General features: G+C 45.5%; 1 long non-coding RNA gene across 1 annotated transcript in view; it reads right to left on the reverse strand.

Annotated features, from left to right (window-relative positions):
* The window catches only part of LOC148149306 (uncharacterized), a 191,683-nt gene that overhangs the window by 24,451 nt on the left and 148,647 nt on the right, over nucleotides 1–18,585 (reverse strand). The gene's annotated exons all lie outside the window — the stretch shown is intronic.

Raw genomic sequence — 18,585 nt, forward strand, 5'->3', positions numbered from 1 at the left:
TGCTTATGCTGTATGGCATGCAAGGAATCCTGCTTGGTGGCTTCACCAGGTTGACACCTCATCTTGATGTATGGCTGGTGCTGCTCCAGGCATGCCCTCCTCAATTCTCCATTGAACCAGGGTTGATCCCCTGCTTAGATGGCAATGGTTGAGTGGGGGATACACTGGGCCATGGAGTTTCAGATTGTGCTGGAGCAGATTTCTGCTGCTGTTGATGGCCCACAGTGCCTCATGGATGCCCAGTCATGAGTTGAGAGATTGGTTGTAAGTCTGTCCCAGTTAGCACGGTGATAGTGCCACACAAAACAATAGAGATTATTCTCAGTGTGAATGCAGGAGTTGATCTTCACAAGGATTATGTGGTGGTCACTCTTATTGATACTGTCATGGGCAAATGCATCTGTAACTGACAGATTTCTAAGGATGAGGTCAAGTATGACACGTTTTATAAAACTGAACCACATCTTTACATACTTTTGGCTCAGTACATGTGATTCTGAGCGCCTATGTTATCCAAATCCCCATGGTCCTGTCATAGGAATCTGATGTACTCCTCACAAGATCTCCCTATGATAGCTGGGTGGGACCACTAGCCAATGTCTTACCAACCATTCTTCATCTGGGGGTCTATGAAGTGGGGGGTCTCCACTTCCTCATCAGCCTCCATTCTGAAGCTAATAACACTCTGAAACCGCTCCAGCCTCAACCTCAGTGTGAGCTGACTGTGCTCATTTATTTCATTCAAGATGGCACGGTGGCACAGTGGTTAGCACTGCTGCCTCACAGCACCAGAGACCCGAGTTCATTTCCCGCCTCAGGCAACTCTCTGTGTGGAGTTTGCACATTCTCCCCGTGTCTGCGTGGGTTTCCCCCGGGTGCTCAGGTTTCCTCCCACAGTCCAAAAATGTGCAGGTTAGGTGAATTGGCCATCCTAAATTGCCCGTAGTGTTAGGTGAAGGGGTAAATGTAGGAGAATGGGTCTGGTTGGGTTACGCTTCGGCGGGTCGGTGTGGAAGGGCCGAAGGGCCTGTTTCCACATTGTAAGTAATCTAAAAATCTGCTTTTTGGATCTGCTGTAATTAGGGACATCATACCAAACACTCCAGCTGGATTATCTTCACGCTTTCGGAAAGTTTCAGCAATCCTTTCACTTGCTGTGGTATCACATCAACCCTTATTGATGGATTTTGTTTAACCATTGCCCTGGTTACCTCACACGAAGGAGAGAGACCAGGAACCTGTCCCTGTCATTGTTCTGATTCTTGGCCCTCCTTTGGACATTCTGTAATTATCGGGGAAGCTACTGCCTTTAGTCCTGACAAATCATTCCCCAGAAGGAAATCGACTCCCTCAACAGGGAATGTTTTCCCCACTCCGACAATTACTTCTCCTGATAATAAATCACATTCCTGTTGTACCTTTCAGAATGGAAGTGGAATATATTCTCCACCAATCCCATTGATTAATACCTTAGCTCCCATCGAGCTCTCTGGAGGGAAAATTAATTCTTTCTCCAGTAAAAATGATTGTGTTTTTGTGTATCTCTCAGTTTGGTTCTGGGTTTAGCTGAAGAAAAAGTGGTCACCATTCCTTTTGATAAAAATCCTGTCCACCTCTCATCTACCTTCCAACTTCCTTTACTAATGACAGAATTCACCCCCAACCTTTTTGTTATTATTACAGCTACAACTTGCTTCGTGGGATTATCTGTTTGTGTTCCCTTCTCTGACTCATTTTTAACAACTCCTGTAATTCCCATGGATCTACCTCAGAACTTCCAACATTCCAAAAACACATGGCCCACCTTATTCCCAGAGAAACATTTCAGCTTCTGATCATCACTTCCACCCTCAGCAATTTCCTTCTTAATCTGAGGAGGAGTTCTCGGGCTGTTCCCTCCTGTCCATTCTCTCCCCTGGCTCCCTGCCTTCCTCACACTCTCTCTCAATTTTTATTTTACTCCCATATCTGGGCCTGATGGGAAAAAGGTTTCTGGATCAGTCTCCCATCAGGTGACTTCTCCACCTCCTGATGCTGCTTGGCTTGTTGTGCTCTTGCAGCCTCCTGTTTGTATACTTTGGATTCCAGCATCTGTAGGGTTTTGGCTTTAATGAAGTCTATAATCATTAGCCATTCTAGCTGCTTGTCTTACTGTCGTTCCCCTTTGGTCTTCTACATGAATTCCGATTCATGAAGGGAAGGAAGTTTTGAATTCTTCCCAGAGAATAATTTCTCTGAGAGCATTGTAAGTATTCTCAGCTGTTTTGTGGAGGCTGTTTCTGTAAGTTCTGAAACCTCTGTCTGTATGTTTCCGAGACCAACTCATCTGCACTTTTCACCTTTTCACATCGTTGTGATCCTGAGAACGTTCCTCTGACAGGGATGTAGTAACCTCGTGTGCTTCCCAAGTTCATATTTGCATGGGCAAGTTCTATTGTTTTTCTCTCCCTCACTTGTTTAACTATCTTCTCAAACAACATGAAAAATGTTTCCACATCCTTCTCTTCATAGTTATAGAGTCATACAGCAAACAAACAGGCCCTTCTGCCCACCATGTCGACGCCGGTCAGTAAACACCAAACTGCACTAATCCCATTTACCTGCACTTGGTCCATAGCCTTCCATGCCCTGGCATTTTATGTGCACGTCTGGATGTTTTTTAAATGTTGTGAGAGGACCTGCCTCCACCACAATCTCAGGCAGCACATTCCATATGTCTACCACCCTCTGGGAGAAAAAAAAGCTTAATCAAATCCCCTCTAAAACACATTTTCTTCACATTAAGCTTATTCCCTCTGATCTTAGACATGCCCGCCATGGGGAAAAGATGATCATGATTGACTTTGTCTATGTGTCTCAACATTTTGTATCTCTTCTTCAGACTCCCCCCATGCTTCCTCTGCTCCAGAGAAAACAAACCCAGTCTAACCAGTCTTTCCTCATAGGAAAGACTTTCAATCCCAGGAACATCCTGGTAAATCTCCTCTACACCCTCTCCACTCCAATCACATCCTTCTGACTGTGTCATGACCAGAACTGTACACAGTATTTCAGATATGACCTAACCAATGCTCTGTAAATTAACAACAAGACTTCCTTGCTCCTATATTCTACACCCTAGCTAATGATGGCAAGCATCCCATGTGCCGCCTTCACCACCCTGTCTAGCTGTGCTGATACCTCCCGGGATCGATGGAGTTGTACACCAAGGTCCCTTTGTTCCTCACTACTCCCAAGGAACATAAGAACAGAAGAACTAGGAGCAGGAGTCGGCCTTCTGGCCCTTCAAGCCTGCTCCGCCATTCAATAAGATCATGGCCCATCTTTTCATGGACTCAGTTCCCCTTACCCACGCTCTCACTGTATCTCTTAATTCCTTTACTGTTCAAAAAAAAATCTTAACTTTGAAAACGTTCACTGAAGTAGCATCGACTTCTTCATTGGGCAAGGAATTCCAGAGATTTATGACCCTGTGGGTGAAGAAGTTCCTTCTCAATTTGGTCCTAAAACTGCTCCCCCTAATTTTGAGGCTATGCCCCCTTGTTTTAGTTTCACCTACCAGTGGAAACGTCCTATGTCTTATCTATTCTCTTCATAATTTTATATGTTTCTGTAAGATCCCCTACCCCCCTCATTCTTCTACCTTCCAATGAATATATCCCAGTCTACTCAGTCTCCCCTCATAAGGCAACCCTCTCAACTCCGGAATCAACCTAGTGAACCTCCTCTGCACCCCTTTGTGTGCCAGTACATCTTTCTCAAATAAGGACACCAAAACTGCACGCAGTACTCCAGGTGTGGCCTCTTCGCACCTTGTACAGCTGCAACATAACCTCCCTGCTTTTTAAACTCAATCCCTTCAGCAATGAAGGACAAAATTCCATTTGCCTTCCTAATTCCTTGTTGTACCTGCAGACCAACCTTCTGTGATCCATGTACAAGGACACCCAAGGACACCTTTCATTGTGTATATCCCTCCCTTTTAGACCTCCCAAATCAGATCATCTTACATTTATCAGGATTAAATTCCATCTGCCATTGCTCTGCCCAATTACCAGCTGATCAATATCAGACTGTAGCCTGAAACCCAGTGATCCAAGATGGCAGCAGAGTAGGACACTTCAGACCGAGTTCATCTGCTCTGCCTGTTTCCTTTTCTTCTTTCTATTCCACCATTTTTTTCTTTTCTTTTGTGTTTTTCTTTTGTCCTTCTCTCTTTTCTCTCCCAGCCACAGACTCCCAGCTCAGATGCCTGGCATCTGACCCAGTGCAGACCCACTGATGTGACCTATCGGCTTGGTGTGGCAGTGTCCTGGCCTGGCAGGGCGACTTCCCAGCCTGGTGAGTCAGACTCTTGGTCAGACATGCTGGTCTCTCAGTTCAATGTGGTGACTTCTTGGCCCAGCATGCTGGTCTCTGAGACCAGCGTGATTGACTCTCGGCTGAGTGTGGTGATCTCTCAGTGGCCCAGTTTGGTTGTCTCTAGGCCCACAAGGTGGTCTTTTGCTGCATATGGTGGTCTCTCGGCCCAGCACGGCCTCAGCGTGGACTTCCGCTCTCAAGGTGATGACTCAAAGTAAATGATCCCATGGTAGCTGAGCGCTTCAGAAATATTGTAATGTTTGAACTTGCAGATTTATTTTTTTATTTTCTTCTTGAAACTAAAAAGGTCTTTAACGTGTAACTTTTAACTTTAATCTTTCTTTCTAACTTGCTCTTGAGATTCTGTACCTAGGTCCTTGGACCGAAGATGGCACCTTGTGAGGCGACATGACATACCATTCACTGTAATCCTATACGTTTGTATGTGAGTACACGTGACAATAAACTAAAATAAAAATCAAATCAATATCAAAAACACCACCAATTTATGTGGCATCTGAAAACTTTCTAATTATACAATCACATCCAATTTGTTACAAACAGAAAGGGTCCAAGCCCCAATCCCTGTAATGCACCGCTGGTCACAGACTTCCAATCACAATACAACCCTCCACCATCACTCATTGCCTCATTTTTGGAAGCCATGTTTGGATCCAATTTGCCAACTTGCCTTTGATCCCATGGGCTCTTACTATCTGGACCAGCCTTCCATGTGGGGCCTTGGTCAATCAAATCAATACTGGCATCCCTACCTCTCCAAGTATTGGTTAATCCTGTACTTCAGGATTTTTTCAAATAATTTCCCTCACACTGACATCAGACTAACTGGTCTGGAATTGCCTGGCCTATCCCTGCTGCCCTCTTGAACAAAGGAACCACATTGACAATCCTCCAGTCTGGCACTTCACCTGTGGCCAGCGAAGTATTAATCAAGGAAAAGGCAATCAAACTTTCAAGACAATGAAATGAAAAATACAGTTAAGTTAAACCTAAAGGTGTGATAGAGAAATGAACCCCTTTGCTCCGTTATTTGAGAACTATAAATCAATAACATTCAAACAGAAAGGATTTTATTTTGCTGTGTGTTTTGAAATCTTTTGAATTTGTGTTTTCTGTCAGTATGTTTTATTTTATCTTAATTTGGATTGTGTAAGGAGGTCTTGTTACTAAATCTAAATCATCAGCATTGTGCACTTATGCTCCATAGATGCTGCAGACCAACTGCATTTCTTCAGCAGTTTCTGTTTGTGTTGCAGTCTGAGATCTGTGTTGTCCAATAATACCAGCAGTTGGGATGGGAATAGTTGGCCAGCATCATGATTGTCACTCTAATTAGAAATTGGTACTTTGCCTTTGATGAATCCAACAAATCCTTATGCTGTCTTTCATATCTGTCAGGGGAATGGGAACAAAATGAGGAGGTTAGTGAGCAGTAAGGAGGTAGTAATTAAAGCCTATAAGGAACTAGATAATGAAGTCAGTGTGATTAAGAGGAAGAAGAGGCAGGGAGCAGATGAGGAACGCAAAGGAACAGGTGGTCTGAGGTGCATTTGTTTTAATGCAAGAAGTGTAGTAGGTAAGGCAGAGGAATTTAGGACTTGGATTAGTATCTGGGAGTATAATGTTATTGCTATGACTGAGACTTGGTTGAGGGAAGGGCAAGATTGGCAACTAAATATCCCAGGATATAGATGCTTCAGGTGGGATAGAGAGGGAGGTAAAAGGGGTGGAGGAGTTACATTACTGGTCAGAGAGTTACATTACTGGTCACAGCTGTACTGAAGGAGGGCACTATGGAGGACTCGAGCAGTGAGACAATATGGGCAGAGCTCAGAAATAGGAAGGATGTGATAACAATGTTGGGGCTCCCAACAGCGAGCGTGGGATAGAGGTACAAATATGTAAACAGATTAAGGAAAGATGTAGGTGCAACAGGGTGGTGGTGATGGGAGATTTTACCTTTCTCAACATTGAGTGGGATTCACTGGGAGTTAGAGGTTTATATGGAGCAAAATTTGTAAGGAGCATCCAGGAGGGTTTTATAGAGCCGTATGTAAATAGTCCAATTCAGGAAGGGGCCATACTGGACCTGGTGTTGGGGAATGAGCCCGGCCAGGTGGTTAAAGTTTCAGTAGGCGATTACCTTGGGAACAGTGATCACAATTCCCTAAGTTTTAGAATGCTCATGGACAAAGACAAGAGTGGTCCTAAAGGAAGAGGGCTAAGCTGGGGGAAGGCCAACTATAGCAAAATTCAACAGGCGATGGGCAAGGTAGGTTGGGAGCCGCAGTCTGAAGGTAAATCCACATTTGATATGTGGGAGGCTTTTAAAAAGAGGTTGATGAGAGTGCAGGATAGACATGTTCCTGTGAAAATGAGGGATTGAAATGGCAAGATTAGGGAACCCTGGATAACATGTGAAATTGTGAGACTGGCTAAGTGGAAAAAGGATGCACACATAAGGTCTAGGTGGCTGAAAACAGATGAATCTTTGGAAAACTATCAGGAAAGTAGGACCAATCTGAAATGGAAAATCAAAAGGGCTATAAGGGGTCATGAAATATCATTACCAAACAGGGTTAAAGAAAATCCCAAAGGCTTTGATTTGTATATAAGGAGCAAGGTGGTGACGAAAGAAAGGGTTGGCCCACTTAAGGACAAAGGAGGAAAGTTATGCGTGGAGTCAGAGAAAATGGGTGAGATTCTTAATGAGTGCTTTACATCGGTATTCACCAAGGAGAGGGAAATGATGAATGTTGAGGTTAGGGATTGATATTTGATTACTCTCGGTCAAGTCAGCACAGGGAGGGAGGAATGTTTGGGTATTCAAAAAGGCATTAAGGTGGACAAGTGCCCAGGCCCAGATGGGAGCTATCCCAGTTTACTGAGGGGAATGAGAGAGGAAATAGCTGGGGCCTTATCGCAAACTTGAACACGGGTGAGGTCCCAGAGAACTGGAGAATTTCTTATGTTGTCCCCTTGTTTAAGAAGGGTAGCCAGGATAATCCAGGTAATTATAGACCAGTGAGCCTGACACCAGTGGTAGGGAAGCTGCTGGAGAAGATACTGAGGGATAGGATAAATGTACATTTGGAAGAAAATAGACTTATCAGTGATAGGCAGTATGATTTTGTGCAGGTAATGTCATGTCTCAGTAACTCAATAAAATTCTTTGAAGAAATGACAAAACTGATTGATGAGGGAAGGGCTGTAGATGTCATATACATGGACTTTAGTAAGGTGTTTGATCAGGTTCCCCATGGTAGCCTGATGAAAAAATTGAAGTCACATGGGGTCCAGGGTATTCTAGCTACATGGATAGAGAACAGGCTGGGCAACAGGAGACAGAGAGTAATAGTGGAAGGGAGTTGCTCAAAATAGAGAACTGTGACCAGTGGTGTTCCACAGGGATCCGTGCTGGGACCACTCTTATTTGTGACATGCACAAATGATCTGGAGGAAAGCATAGTTGACTGATTATTAAGTTTGCAGATGATACTAAGATTGGTGAAATAGCAGGTAGTGGAGGGGTTTGTCAGAGAATACAGCAGAACACAGATAGATTGGAGAATTGGGCAGAGAAACAGACAGATGGAGTTCAATCTGGTCAAATGTGAGGTGATGAATTTTGGAAAATGCAATTCCAGAGTGAACTATATGGTAAATGGAAAGCCCTGGGGAAAATTGATGTACAGAGAGGTCTGGGTGTTCAGGTCCATTGTTCCCTGAAGGTGGCAATGCAAGTCAATAGAGTGGTTAAAAAGGTAGATGGCATGCTTTCCTTCATCGGACAGGGTAATGAGTACAAGAGTTGGCAGGTTATGTTAAAATTGTATCGGTCTTTGGTTCAGCCACATTTGGAAAACTGTGGAGAGTCCTGGTCACCACATTATCAGAAGATTGTGGATACTTAGGAGAGTATGCAAAGGAGGTTCATCAGAATTGAGGTATTAGTTATAAAGAGAGGTTTAGTAGATTAGGATTATTTTCATTGGAAAGATGAAGGTTGAGTGGGGGCCAGATTGAGGTTGACAAAACTGTGAGAGGTGGAGACAGGGTGGATAGCAAGAAGCTTTTCCCCGGGATGCGGGACTCAATTACCAGGGGTCATGAGTTCAAGGTGAGAGGGGAAAAGTTTAAGGGAGATATGCATGGAAAGAGGGTAGTAGGTGCCTGGAATATGTTGCCAGTGGAGATGATATAGTTAGACATGACAACCTCATTTAAGATGTACCTGGACAGATACATGAATGCGCAGGGAGCAAAGGGATACAGATCCTTGGGAAATAGGTCTCAGGTTTAGATCGAGGATCTGGATTGGCGCAGGCTTGGAGGGCCGAAGGGCCTGTTGCTATGCTGTAATTTTCTTTGTTCTTTGTTCTTTGAACTGAGGAAGCTCAGATGAACAGAGCGATCTTTGTGTACTTGTCAGCTGATTCCTGAATGTGGCAAGACAGGTTAACAGAGCAGTTATGAAGGCATATGGGACACTTGCCTTTGTCATTTCAGGTATTGGTTATAAAAGCAGGAGGATATGTTGCAGTTAAGCAGAACATTGGTTAGGCCACAGCTGGAGTACTGTGTGCAGTTCAGATCACCACACTGTAGGAAGGATGTGATTGTACTGGATGGGGTGCAGAGGGGAATCACCAGGATGTTGCGTGGGATGGAATTTCTCAGTGATGAAGAGAAATTGGATCAGCTCGGGTTGTTTTCTTCAGAGCAGAGAAGGTGGAGGGGGTCCTGATCGAGGTGTATAAGGTTATGAGGGGAATGGACAGGGTGGAGAGAAAGCAGCTGTTCTCCTTCGTGGGAGGGTCAATAACAAGTTGGCTCCATTCAATTTGAAAGATGGGAGGTTTCAAGATGTTTTTCATCCAGAGGGTGGTGTGGGTCTGGAATGCACAGCCTGGGAGGGTAGTTGAATTGGGAAGCCTCACAAAATTTAAAAAGTACTTGGATGAGCAGTTGAAATGTCATAACATTCAAACTATGGGCCTCATGTTGGAAAGTTGGACTGGTGTAGGTTTAGTGTAGTTTGGCTGGTACACAGTTAATGGGCTGAAGGGCCTCTTCTATACTGTACGATTTTATGATTGTATTGTGTGCAGTTTTGGTTGCCTTATCTGAGGAAGGATGTTCTGGCTGTGGGGGGACGGCAGCGAAGGTTTACCAGACTGATTCCGGGGATGACAGCACTTAGATCTGAGGAGAAACTGGATTGGTTAGGACTATAATCACTGGAGGTTCGAAGATTGAGAGGAATCACTTTGAAACCTGTAAAGTCCTAACAGGACAAGACCGGAAAAACACAGGAAGGATGTTCCTGATGACTGGGGAATTCAGAACCAGGAATTACAGTTTACAGAAAAGGGAAAGGCCATTTCAGACTGAGATGAGGAGACATTTCTTTAGCCAGAGCCTGGGAAGCTAGTGGAATATTCTGTCACAGAAAGCAGTTGAGACCAAAACATTAAATAGTTCCATGAAGGAGATAGGTATTGTTCTTAGGACTAAAGGGACTAAAGGTTATGGGGAGAAAGTGGGAACAGGGAATTAAGTTGGATGATCAGCCATGGTCATGTTGAATGGCAGAGCCCATTCGAAGGGCTGAATGGCCTCCTCCTGCTCCTAGTTCCTTTGTTTTTATGTTTGACAGACTGTTCATAAACATGGAAACATATGGAATTATAGAGTCATAGAGTCATCAAGTCCTACAGCACAGAGACAGGCCCTTTGGCCCAAACTGGACCGTGCTGACCAAAATGTCCATCCACATTAACCCTATTTCCCTTCACTTGGCCCATATCCTTCGAATGTTTTCCTGTCTATGTATTTGTCCAAATGTCTTTTAAATGTTGTTAATGCACCCGCAGCTCACTCCATATGGGTACCACCCTCTGTGTAAAAATGTAGCCACTCAGGTTCCCTTTTTCTCTTTCCCCTCTGACCTTAAACTGTTGCCCTATCGCTCTCAATTCCCCAACCCTGGAAAAAAGACTGGGTGCATTCACCCTATCCATGTCTCTCATGGTCTTATACACTTCTAAAGGATTCCCCTTCAGTCTCCTACACTCTTAGAAAAATGTCCTAGCTTATCCAACCTCTCCCAAAAACTCAGACATTGAAACTTGACAACATCCTTGTAAATTTCTTCTGCACTTTTTCCAGTTGAATAATATCCTTCTTATTACAAGGTGACCAAAACTGAACATAATAGTCCAAGTTCGGCCTCACCAATGTCCTGTACAACTACAACATAACTTCTCAACTCCCGATTGATAATGGCCAGAGCACCAAAAGCCTTCTTCACTGCCCTGTCTAACTGTGACTCAACTTTCAGAGAACCGTGTACCTGAACTGCAAGATCCCACTGTTCCACTACACTCCTTAAGCCCTGCACAAAGAAACCCCGACCTTGATTTAATTTTCTAAAATTCAAGACCTCACACTAATCTACATAAATTTAATTTTCATTTCTCTTCCCACTTCCCCAGCTGATCAAGGTCCTGCCGCAATATCTGATAATTTCCATGATACCACCTTTTGTAATGTCTTCTGCAAACTTACTAATCATGCCTTACAGATTCTCATCCAAATCATTGATACACATAACCAACAGTAATGGGCCAAGCACCTAGCCCTCAGGCACTCCACTGGACACAGGCGTCCAGTCTGACAAGCATCTTTACACTATTAACCTCTGCTTTCTACCATCAAACCAATTAGTGAAAAGTATTTGTCTTATGTCGGGAATTAGTTTGGAGGTAGGAGTCAGAGAGGACGGATAATGTGCGTGTCCTCTAATGAGCAAGATGTGGGCGGCACGGTGGTTAGCACTACTGCCTCACAGCGCCAGAGACCCGGGTTCAATTCCCGCCTCAGGCGACTGACTGTGTGGAGTTTGCACATTCTCCCCATGTCTGTGGGGGTTTCCTCCGGGTGCTCCGGTTTCCTCCCACAGTCCAAAGATGTGCAGGTCAGGTGAATTGGCCATGCTAAATTGCCCGTAGTGTTAGGTAAGGGGTAAAGGTAGGGGTATGGGTGGGTTGCGCTTTGGCAGGGCGCTGTGGATTTGTTGGGCCGAAGGGCCTGTTTCCACACTGTAAGTAATCTAATCTAATGTGAATAGTGGTGTCCCCAGGGATCTGTGCTCAACTATGCTCAATGTTTCTCAATGATGTGCATAAAGGATTAGAGAGCCATATATCCAAGATTGCTAACCACACTGAGTGAGGCGGCTTGGAGGATGTCACAGAGATAGGGAAGGTGGAGGACAGGGAGGGAGTTGAGAACAAGGATACGAATTTGAAAATTGAAGTGTTTCTGGGCCAGGAGCCAATGTAAACATGGGGTGCAGGGGGTTGGTGGAATGGGACTTGGTGCAAGTTGGGATATGGGCAGCAGAATTTGGAATGAGCTCAAGATTATGGAGGGCTGTGACTGTGATGAGTGCAAGTACAGCATTGGAATGGTCATGTTTGGAGTTCCAGACATGGCTGAGATTTTCAGCAGCTGATCTTTGTGATATGGAGCTCAGACCATTTACATAGATGTGGCCAAGTATGTAACGAGTCTGATTGAGCAGCAGACAGTTCTCAGGGAGAGGGATGGAGTTTATACCAGAATCTGAAGAGGATGGTTTTGATCTTCCCAATGTGTTTCACAGTGAGCCTGGCTCCTCAGTCCTGACTGCTCTTAGCTGCTGTGATTGTCACTGATTGGACACTTATTATTAGAGATTCTGACCACAGCAGAAAGCCCCAGTGTAAAAAATAACTGCAAAGACTGTCAGATCGCAAGGTTGAAACTTCACCAAGAGAGGAAGTGAAAGAAGGAGCTCGGAGCAGCTGGATGTTTGTTACTGAGACAGGAGAAAACTGTGAACTGTCTGCACTCCCTGGAATCTGACAGCACAGGAGGCTGGTTCTGGGATTTGTTTTGCAGAAACAGCACAGTAATGGAAAAAGTGTCAGTCACAAACACACACGCCTGCACTCGGAGATCAGAAACAGAATCCAGCAGCAGCTCTGTCTCCAAGCTGTGAAACCTACACAGAATTGTTCCCTCATTCAGTTTATAACTGGCAGGATAGACCAAGTAGGGGAGGCAACACAGTGGTGTGTACAGTCGGAAGGGAGTTGCCCTGGGAGTCCTCACCATTAACCATGGAATCCATGAAGCCTCATGATAGCAGGTCAAACATGGGGAAGGAAACCTCCTGCTGACTACCACATCGCAACGCCCTCCCCTCCAACCTCAACTGAGCAGTCAGTCCTCCTCCATGTTGAACAACACTTGGAAGGAGCACAGAGGGTGGGAAGGATGCAGGATATACCCTGAGTAAGGGACTTCAAAGCCCATCATCAAGAGCTGCTCAGAAGCATCACTACTGAGCAAGGTGGTCAAGTTCCACCTGATTCAGCTGCTCGACTGGACCTGGGGCAGGTGGTGAGGGAACCAACAAGAGGGAAAAACATACTCAGTATCGCCCTCACCATTCTGCCTGCTGCTGGTGTGTCTGTCCATGACAGTATCAGTAAGGGTGTCCACCGCACAGTCCGTGTGGAGACAAAATCCCATCTTCACATTGAGAATACCTTACATTTTGTTGGGCAAGAGATACAGGATGTCAGGAAGAACTTTGTTTTTAGCAGCAATTGGTAATGACTTGGAAATTAGTGCCCATTCAGGTGAGGCATGTGAAGACACTCAGTTATTGCAATGGCAGATTGGATGGGCACTTGATGGAAATAAACCTGCAAGGCTCTGGGGGTCGAGCAGGGGAGGGGGTGGGACTGACTGGATTGCTCCATGAAATGACAGCATTTACCTGACAGGCTGAATGTTCTCCCCCTGTGCTGGAAATAGGTCTCACTCAATGAAGGGTTCACAATTAGAGAGTTTGGATGCAGTAAATACAGGACAAATTGTTTCTCCAGGCAGGAGGGTCAGTAACCAGAGGGCACACATTTCAGAAAGGGTCTGAAGAACAAGAGAGAAGGTAGGAACATTTTTATCCAGCGAGTTCATGATGACTGTCTGCAAGGTGAGTGGAAGTGGATTCAACAGCAACTTTCAAAAGGGCATTTGGAGAAATAGCTGAAAAGGAAACAATTGCAGGGTTATACAGGAAGGGCTGGGTAAATGGGACTCATTGGACTCATTTGACTGTCACAACCGGCCCAGTGACTTCTGCCTGTGTTGTATAAGAGCTTACACACACTTAGTCTCACCTTTACACAAAAACTGGGAGAAACAGACAACCCAGTTTACAGAAGAGTGTTTTCTCAAGCAAAACGCTCTTAAACCAACTCAGGGAACAGACCAGACTAGATGTACCAGAATAAGTCAGCAAATCAATGGCAAAGCAACAGTGAACCAAAAGTGATGGAAGTGAACAGTATATTCAATAGCACAGCCATCAAGAGGGGGAGGGATGAAGGGCTGGAGGTCAGAGAGCACGTTGTAGGGGTCTGAAGGCTCTGCTGTCAATAGTGGGATGGAGGAAGCAGCAATGGGCAGGAGACCAGAGACAGAAGATGGAAGGGGGAGGGAGGGAGGGAATGTGAGTCTGCAGCAGGACACAGAGTGAGGGAGGAGGGAGGCCATGGAAGCAATTGGCTGGCAGTGAGGTCATGGGTCATTCTGGAAAAACACATGGTAAGACAGGGAAGAGACCACTACATACCGGACAAGCTGGTATTTATGGAATGTGGTTCAGGAAGCTGGGAGAGGATATTGGAATCATAGAGTTAGGAGGTGGGACAAGCAGAAATTAGGGTTTCTGTGCAGAGACAGACAATGTGATTGAGATTGAAATAAGAGACATATGTGGTGGACACAATGTCGGTTTTGCAGCTCAGATACTGGACAATCCAATGGGAAGGAGGCCCATGTTGACTGGTCCTATGGGAAAGTGGCCAATGTATACATCATCGTAGAGTCATAGAGGTTTACAGCATGGCATCAGGCCCTTCAGCTCTACTCATCCACGCTGACCAAGTTTCCAAAACTGAACTAGTCCCATTTGCCTGTGCTTGGCCCAATCCTCTCTAAATCCTTCCTATCCATGTTCCTGTAAAAACGTCCTTGAAATGTAGTAATTGTACTCGCCTCTACCATTTCCTCTGGCAGCTCATTACACATACACACCAACCTCTGTGTGAAAAGGTTGTCTCTCCGGCCCTTTCTAATTCTTTCCTCTCTCGACTTAAACCTATTCCTTCTGGTACTGGACTCCCCTGCACTGGGGAAAAGACTTTAGCTATTCACCTTATTTATGACCCTCATGATTATCTAAACCTCATGATTATTAAGGTCACCCCTCAATCTCCTGCATTCCCTGGAAAACATCTCAGCCTATCCATCCTTGCCTTCTGATTCAAACCTTCCAATTTTTCTTTATTTCACCCAAACCAGTGTAATAACTTCCTTCCTATAGCAGGGTGAGCAGAAATGTACATAATGTCCAAATGTGGCCTTGCCAATGCCTTGTACAGCTGTAACATGATGTCCCAGCTCCTGTACTCCCTGTTTTGACCAGTGAAGGTGAGCATGTCAAATACCTTCTTCACCACCCTGTCTACCTGTGACACCACTTTCAAGGAACTATGTACCTGTACCCCTCAGTCTCTCTGTTCAACAACACTCCCCATGGCTCTACCATTAATTGTGTAATTCTTGCCCTGGTTTGTCTTACCAAAATGCAACTCCTTCCATTTATCGAAATTAAACTCCATCTGGATTTGTTGACCCACTGGCCCAGTTGATGAAGATGACATTGCACTCTTGGATAACCTTCTTCCCTGTCCACGATTCCAACAATTTTAATGTCAGCCACAAACTTCCTGACCGTTCCTGCTATTTTCTCATCCAAATTGTTCATATAAATGATGAACAAGAGTGGATCCAGGATTGATTCTTGTGGCAGACGGCTGGTCACTGGCCTCCAGTCTGAATAACAACCCTCTTCACCAGCCTCTGCCTCCTACCATTAGGCCAATTTTCTATCCAATTGGCGCGCTCTCCCTGGATCCTCTGTGATATAATCTTACTAAACAGTCTACCAGGGGAACCTTGTCTAAGGCCTTGCTAAAGTCCATGTGGACAGAGTGTACTGCTCTACCTTTATCTATCTCTGTGATTACTTCTTCAAAAACTCAGTCATCTACTCGTCTCCATCGGAAACTCCAGTGAATAGGAGGCCCATGTTTACTGGTCTCTGTTGGAGGATCCAGTTAGAAGGAGATCCATGTTTACTGGTCTCTGTTGGAGGTTCCAGCAGGAAGGAGGCCCATGTTTACTGGTCGCTATTGGGTGTGGGGTCAGTTCCTTTCTGTTGTAACTGTGTGATAGTCCAACCCTCATCCCAGTGAAACAGCCTGACTCAGAGACTCATCATGGAAGTGGAGGGAAAGGGAAAGGGATTGGAACATGTTGTGAATGTACAGGATGGGTCAGTGGGTCAGAGTCTGTCCTGTCCCTCCAGCTCACACTGATGGCCTGAGGATGTCCTCTCTCTGCTGGGCCTTCATGGAATGAGGTTTGTGTCCAAACCAGTCCCCAGTGAGAATAGATCAACAGCACAGAATTGCCTTTCTTTTGACAAGAATCTGTCCGTCTTCCTGAGCGAGGCCAAACCCTGGTCAATGTGGGAAATGGGGAGTTACTCCAGGAAAATACATCCTTCTGGGGTCAAGGGTTAATGTCCATTAGTGGTGCAGAGCAGAGGGAGATTTATCCTGCATTCAACTGTCACCACCCAGGACACTGTCAGAAAGAGAGAGAAGCGAGACAGAGAGAGACGGAGTTTGTGTGTGCGCGCGCGTGTGCAAGAGAGAGAGAGAGATCGGGGATAGAGGGAGGAGCATCTAAGACAGTGTGAGATATGTGAGGGGACCAAGAGAGAGGTAGAGGGTGGTAGAAATGGTGAGGTTGAGGGATAGAGAGAGAAACAAGATGTGACTGAGAGGCATGGAGAGAGAGAAAGAGATAGAATGGGTGTGATACCAAGAGTGAAGGGAATCAAGAGAGAGAGGGTAGGGTTGGGTGTGTGTGTGTGAGAGAGACAGAGAGAGAGAGATATGAGTATGGTAAGAGACAGAATGCCAGAGAGGGAGGGAGAGAGACTATAGATTGGGATGCAGAGAGGGAGGGAGAGAAAGAGAGGGAGGAATAGAGAGGGGCAGATAACATTTGGATGCTTTCAATTATAGCGAGAGATGGAGTGAGTGACGGAGACAGAGAAAGATGCAGAAATAGAGATTATGAGACGGAGTGAGGAACTGGGAATGAGTTGGAGGGAGTGGCTTTGAGACAGAAAGAGAATATGAAAGAGATTAACAGTGGGGGAGAGAGATAGAGGTAGAGAGAAAGAAGTGTAAGGTGTGAGTCAGAAAGGGAGATAGAGAGAGAGAAAGAGAGATAGAGAAAGAGAGAGAGAGAGAGAGAGAAGAGGACAGGTCCTGGTCACCACATTCTGGGAAGGATGTGATTGTACTTGAGAGGGTACGGGGAGATTTCCCAGAATGCTGCTTGAATGTGAGCTTTGAGATAAGATTAGAAAGGTTGGGGTTGTTTTCCTTGGAGCAGTGAAGGCTGAGAGGGGACCTGATAGAGGGGTATAAGGTTATTTGGGGCAGTGATAGTGTGGGTAGGAAGGCACTTGTTACATGAGTAAAGGACTCAGTAACCAGGGACAGAGATTGAAGGTAACACAGACATGGACACACAGAAACTCGGAGCTGGAGCAGGCCATTTCGCCCTTTGAGTCTGCTCTGTCATTCAGTATGATCATGGCTGACCCTCTCTCTCAAAGCCATATTCCTGCTTTCTCCCCATTCCCTTCATGCTGTTAAAATACAAAACAATTATCTCTCTCCTTTTCTTGAATATATTCAGTGGTAGAGAATTCTACAGGTTGACCACCCTCTGAGTGAAGAAATGTTTCCTCATCTCAGTCCTAAATGGTCTATCCTGTATCCCCCTGAGACTGGGTCCCCTGGTTCCAGACTCGCCAACCAGGAGAAACCTCCTCCCTGCCCAGCCCTGTTAGAATTTTATATGTTTCAATCAGATTCCCTCTCATCCTTCTGAACTCGAGTGAGTCCAGGCCCAGTCAAGTTGGAGAGTGAGAGGGGATTTGAGGAGAAATGTTTTCACCCAGAGGGTGGTGGGAGTCTGGAACTCACTGCCTGAAAGGCTGGTTGAGTCACAAACTCTCATGACATTGGAGCAGTGTTTAGATATTCCCTTGTGTTGCTGTAGGCTCCAGGGTAATGGGCCAAGAGCTGGAGGATGGGATTAGTGTCTTCAGATCTTTGTTTGACAGCACAGATACAATGGGTCAAATGGCCTCATTCAGTGCTGTTCACATCAATGACTCTGAGACAGTGAAAAAGAGAGAGAGAGAGAGAGAAGAGGAAGTGTGAGGGGCTGACGTGGCTCTCTCTGCCTGATGCCATTTACATACTGAGGAACACCCAGTCAGACTCTCACAGGCTGCAGCTTTATAAAGCAGAGCCCAGTGAAGGGAGAGTTTATCAGGAACCAGGCACAGGGACAGGAGCACACACCATGATTTCACACATCCAGCTGATCTGGCCCCTGGCATTCTGTGTCGCAGGTACAAATCTCTCTCCTTCCACCTTGAATCTTTAGCTGCTCTCCATTTCTCTTCAATTCCACTGACTTGTGATTGAAGGAAAAATGCTGAAACCAGAGGAAAGCTCAATGTCTCCAACAATCTCTCATTTGACAGGCTCTTTCTGTGACAGTTCTGACTTCACTGTGTTTCTCTCTGACCCCCCAGGTATCAGTGGGGACATCACCATGACCCAGTCTCCCCCGGTGCTGTCAGTGGGACTGGGCCACACTGCAACCATCACCTGTACGGCCAGTCAATCTGTTAGCAAGTGGGTTAGCTGGTACCAGCAGCGTGAAGGTCAGAAACCCTCTCTCCTGATCTATTATGCAACAAATCGATTCACAGGAGTCTCCAATCGATTCACCGGCAGTGGATCAGGGACCAGTTTCACCCTGACAATCAGCAACGTTCAGAATGAGGATGTCGCTGACTATTACTGTATGCAGGAAAGCAGCTCCCCCTACACAGTATTACAGAGCCGTACAAAAACCTCAATAGGCACAGTCCCACTGCCTGTACTGACACATCCAGTTACATATAAATGTAAATGAACA

Source organism: Chiloscyllium plagiosum, unplaced genomic scaffold, assembly GCF_037043375.1.
Source record: "Chiloscyllium plagiosum isolate Xiang-an unplaced genomic scaffold, Cpla_swu_hap1 HiC_scaffold_9, whole genome shotgun sequence".
Taxonomy (NCBI): domain Eukaryota; kingdom Metazoa; phylum Chordata; class Chondrichthyes; order Orectolobiformes; family Hemiscylliidae; genus Chiloscyllium; species Chiloscyllium plagiosum.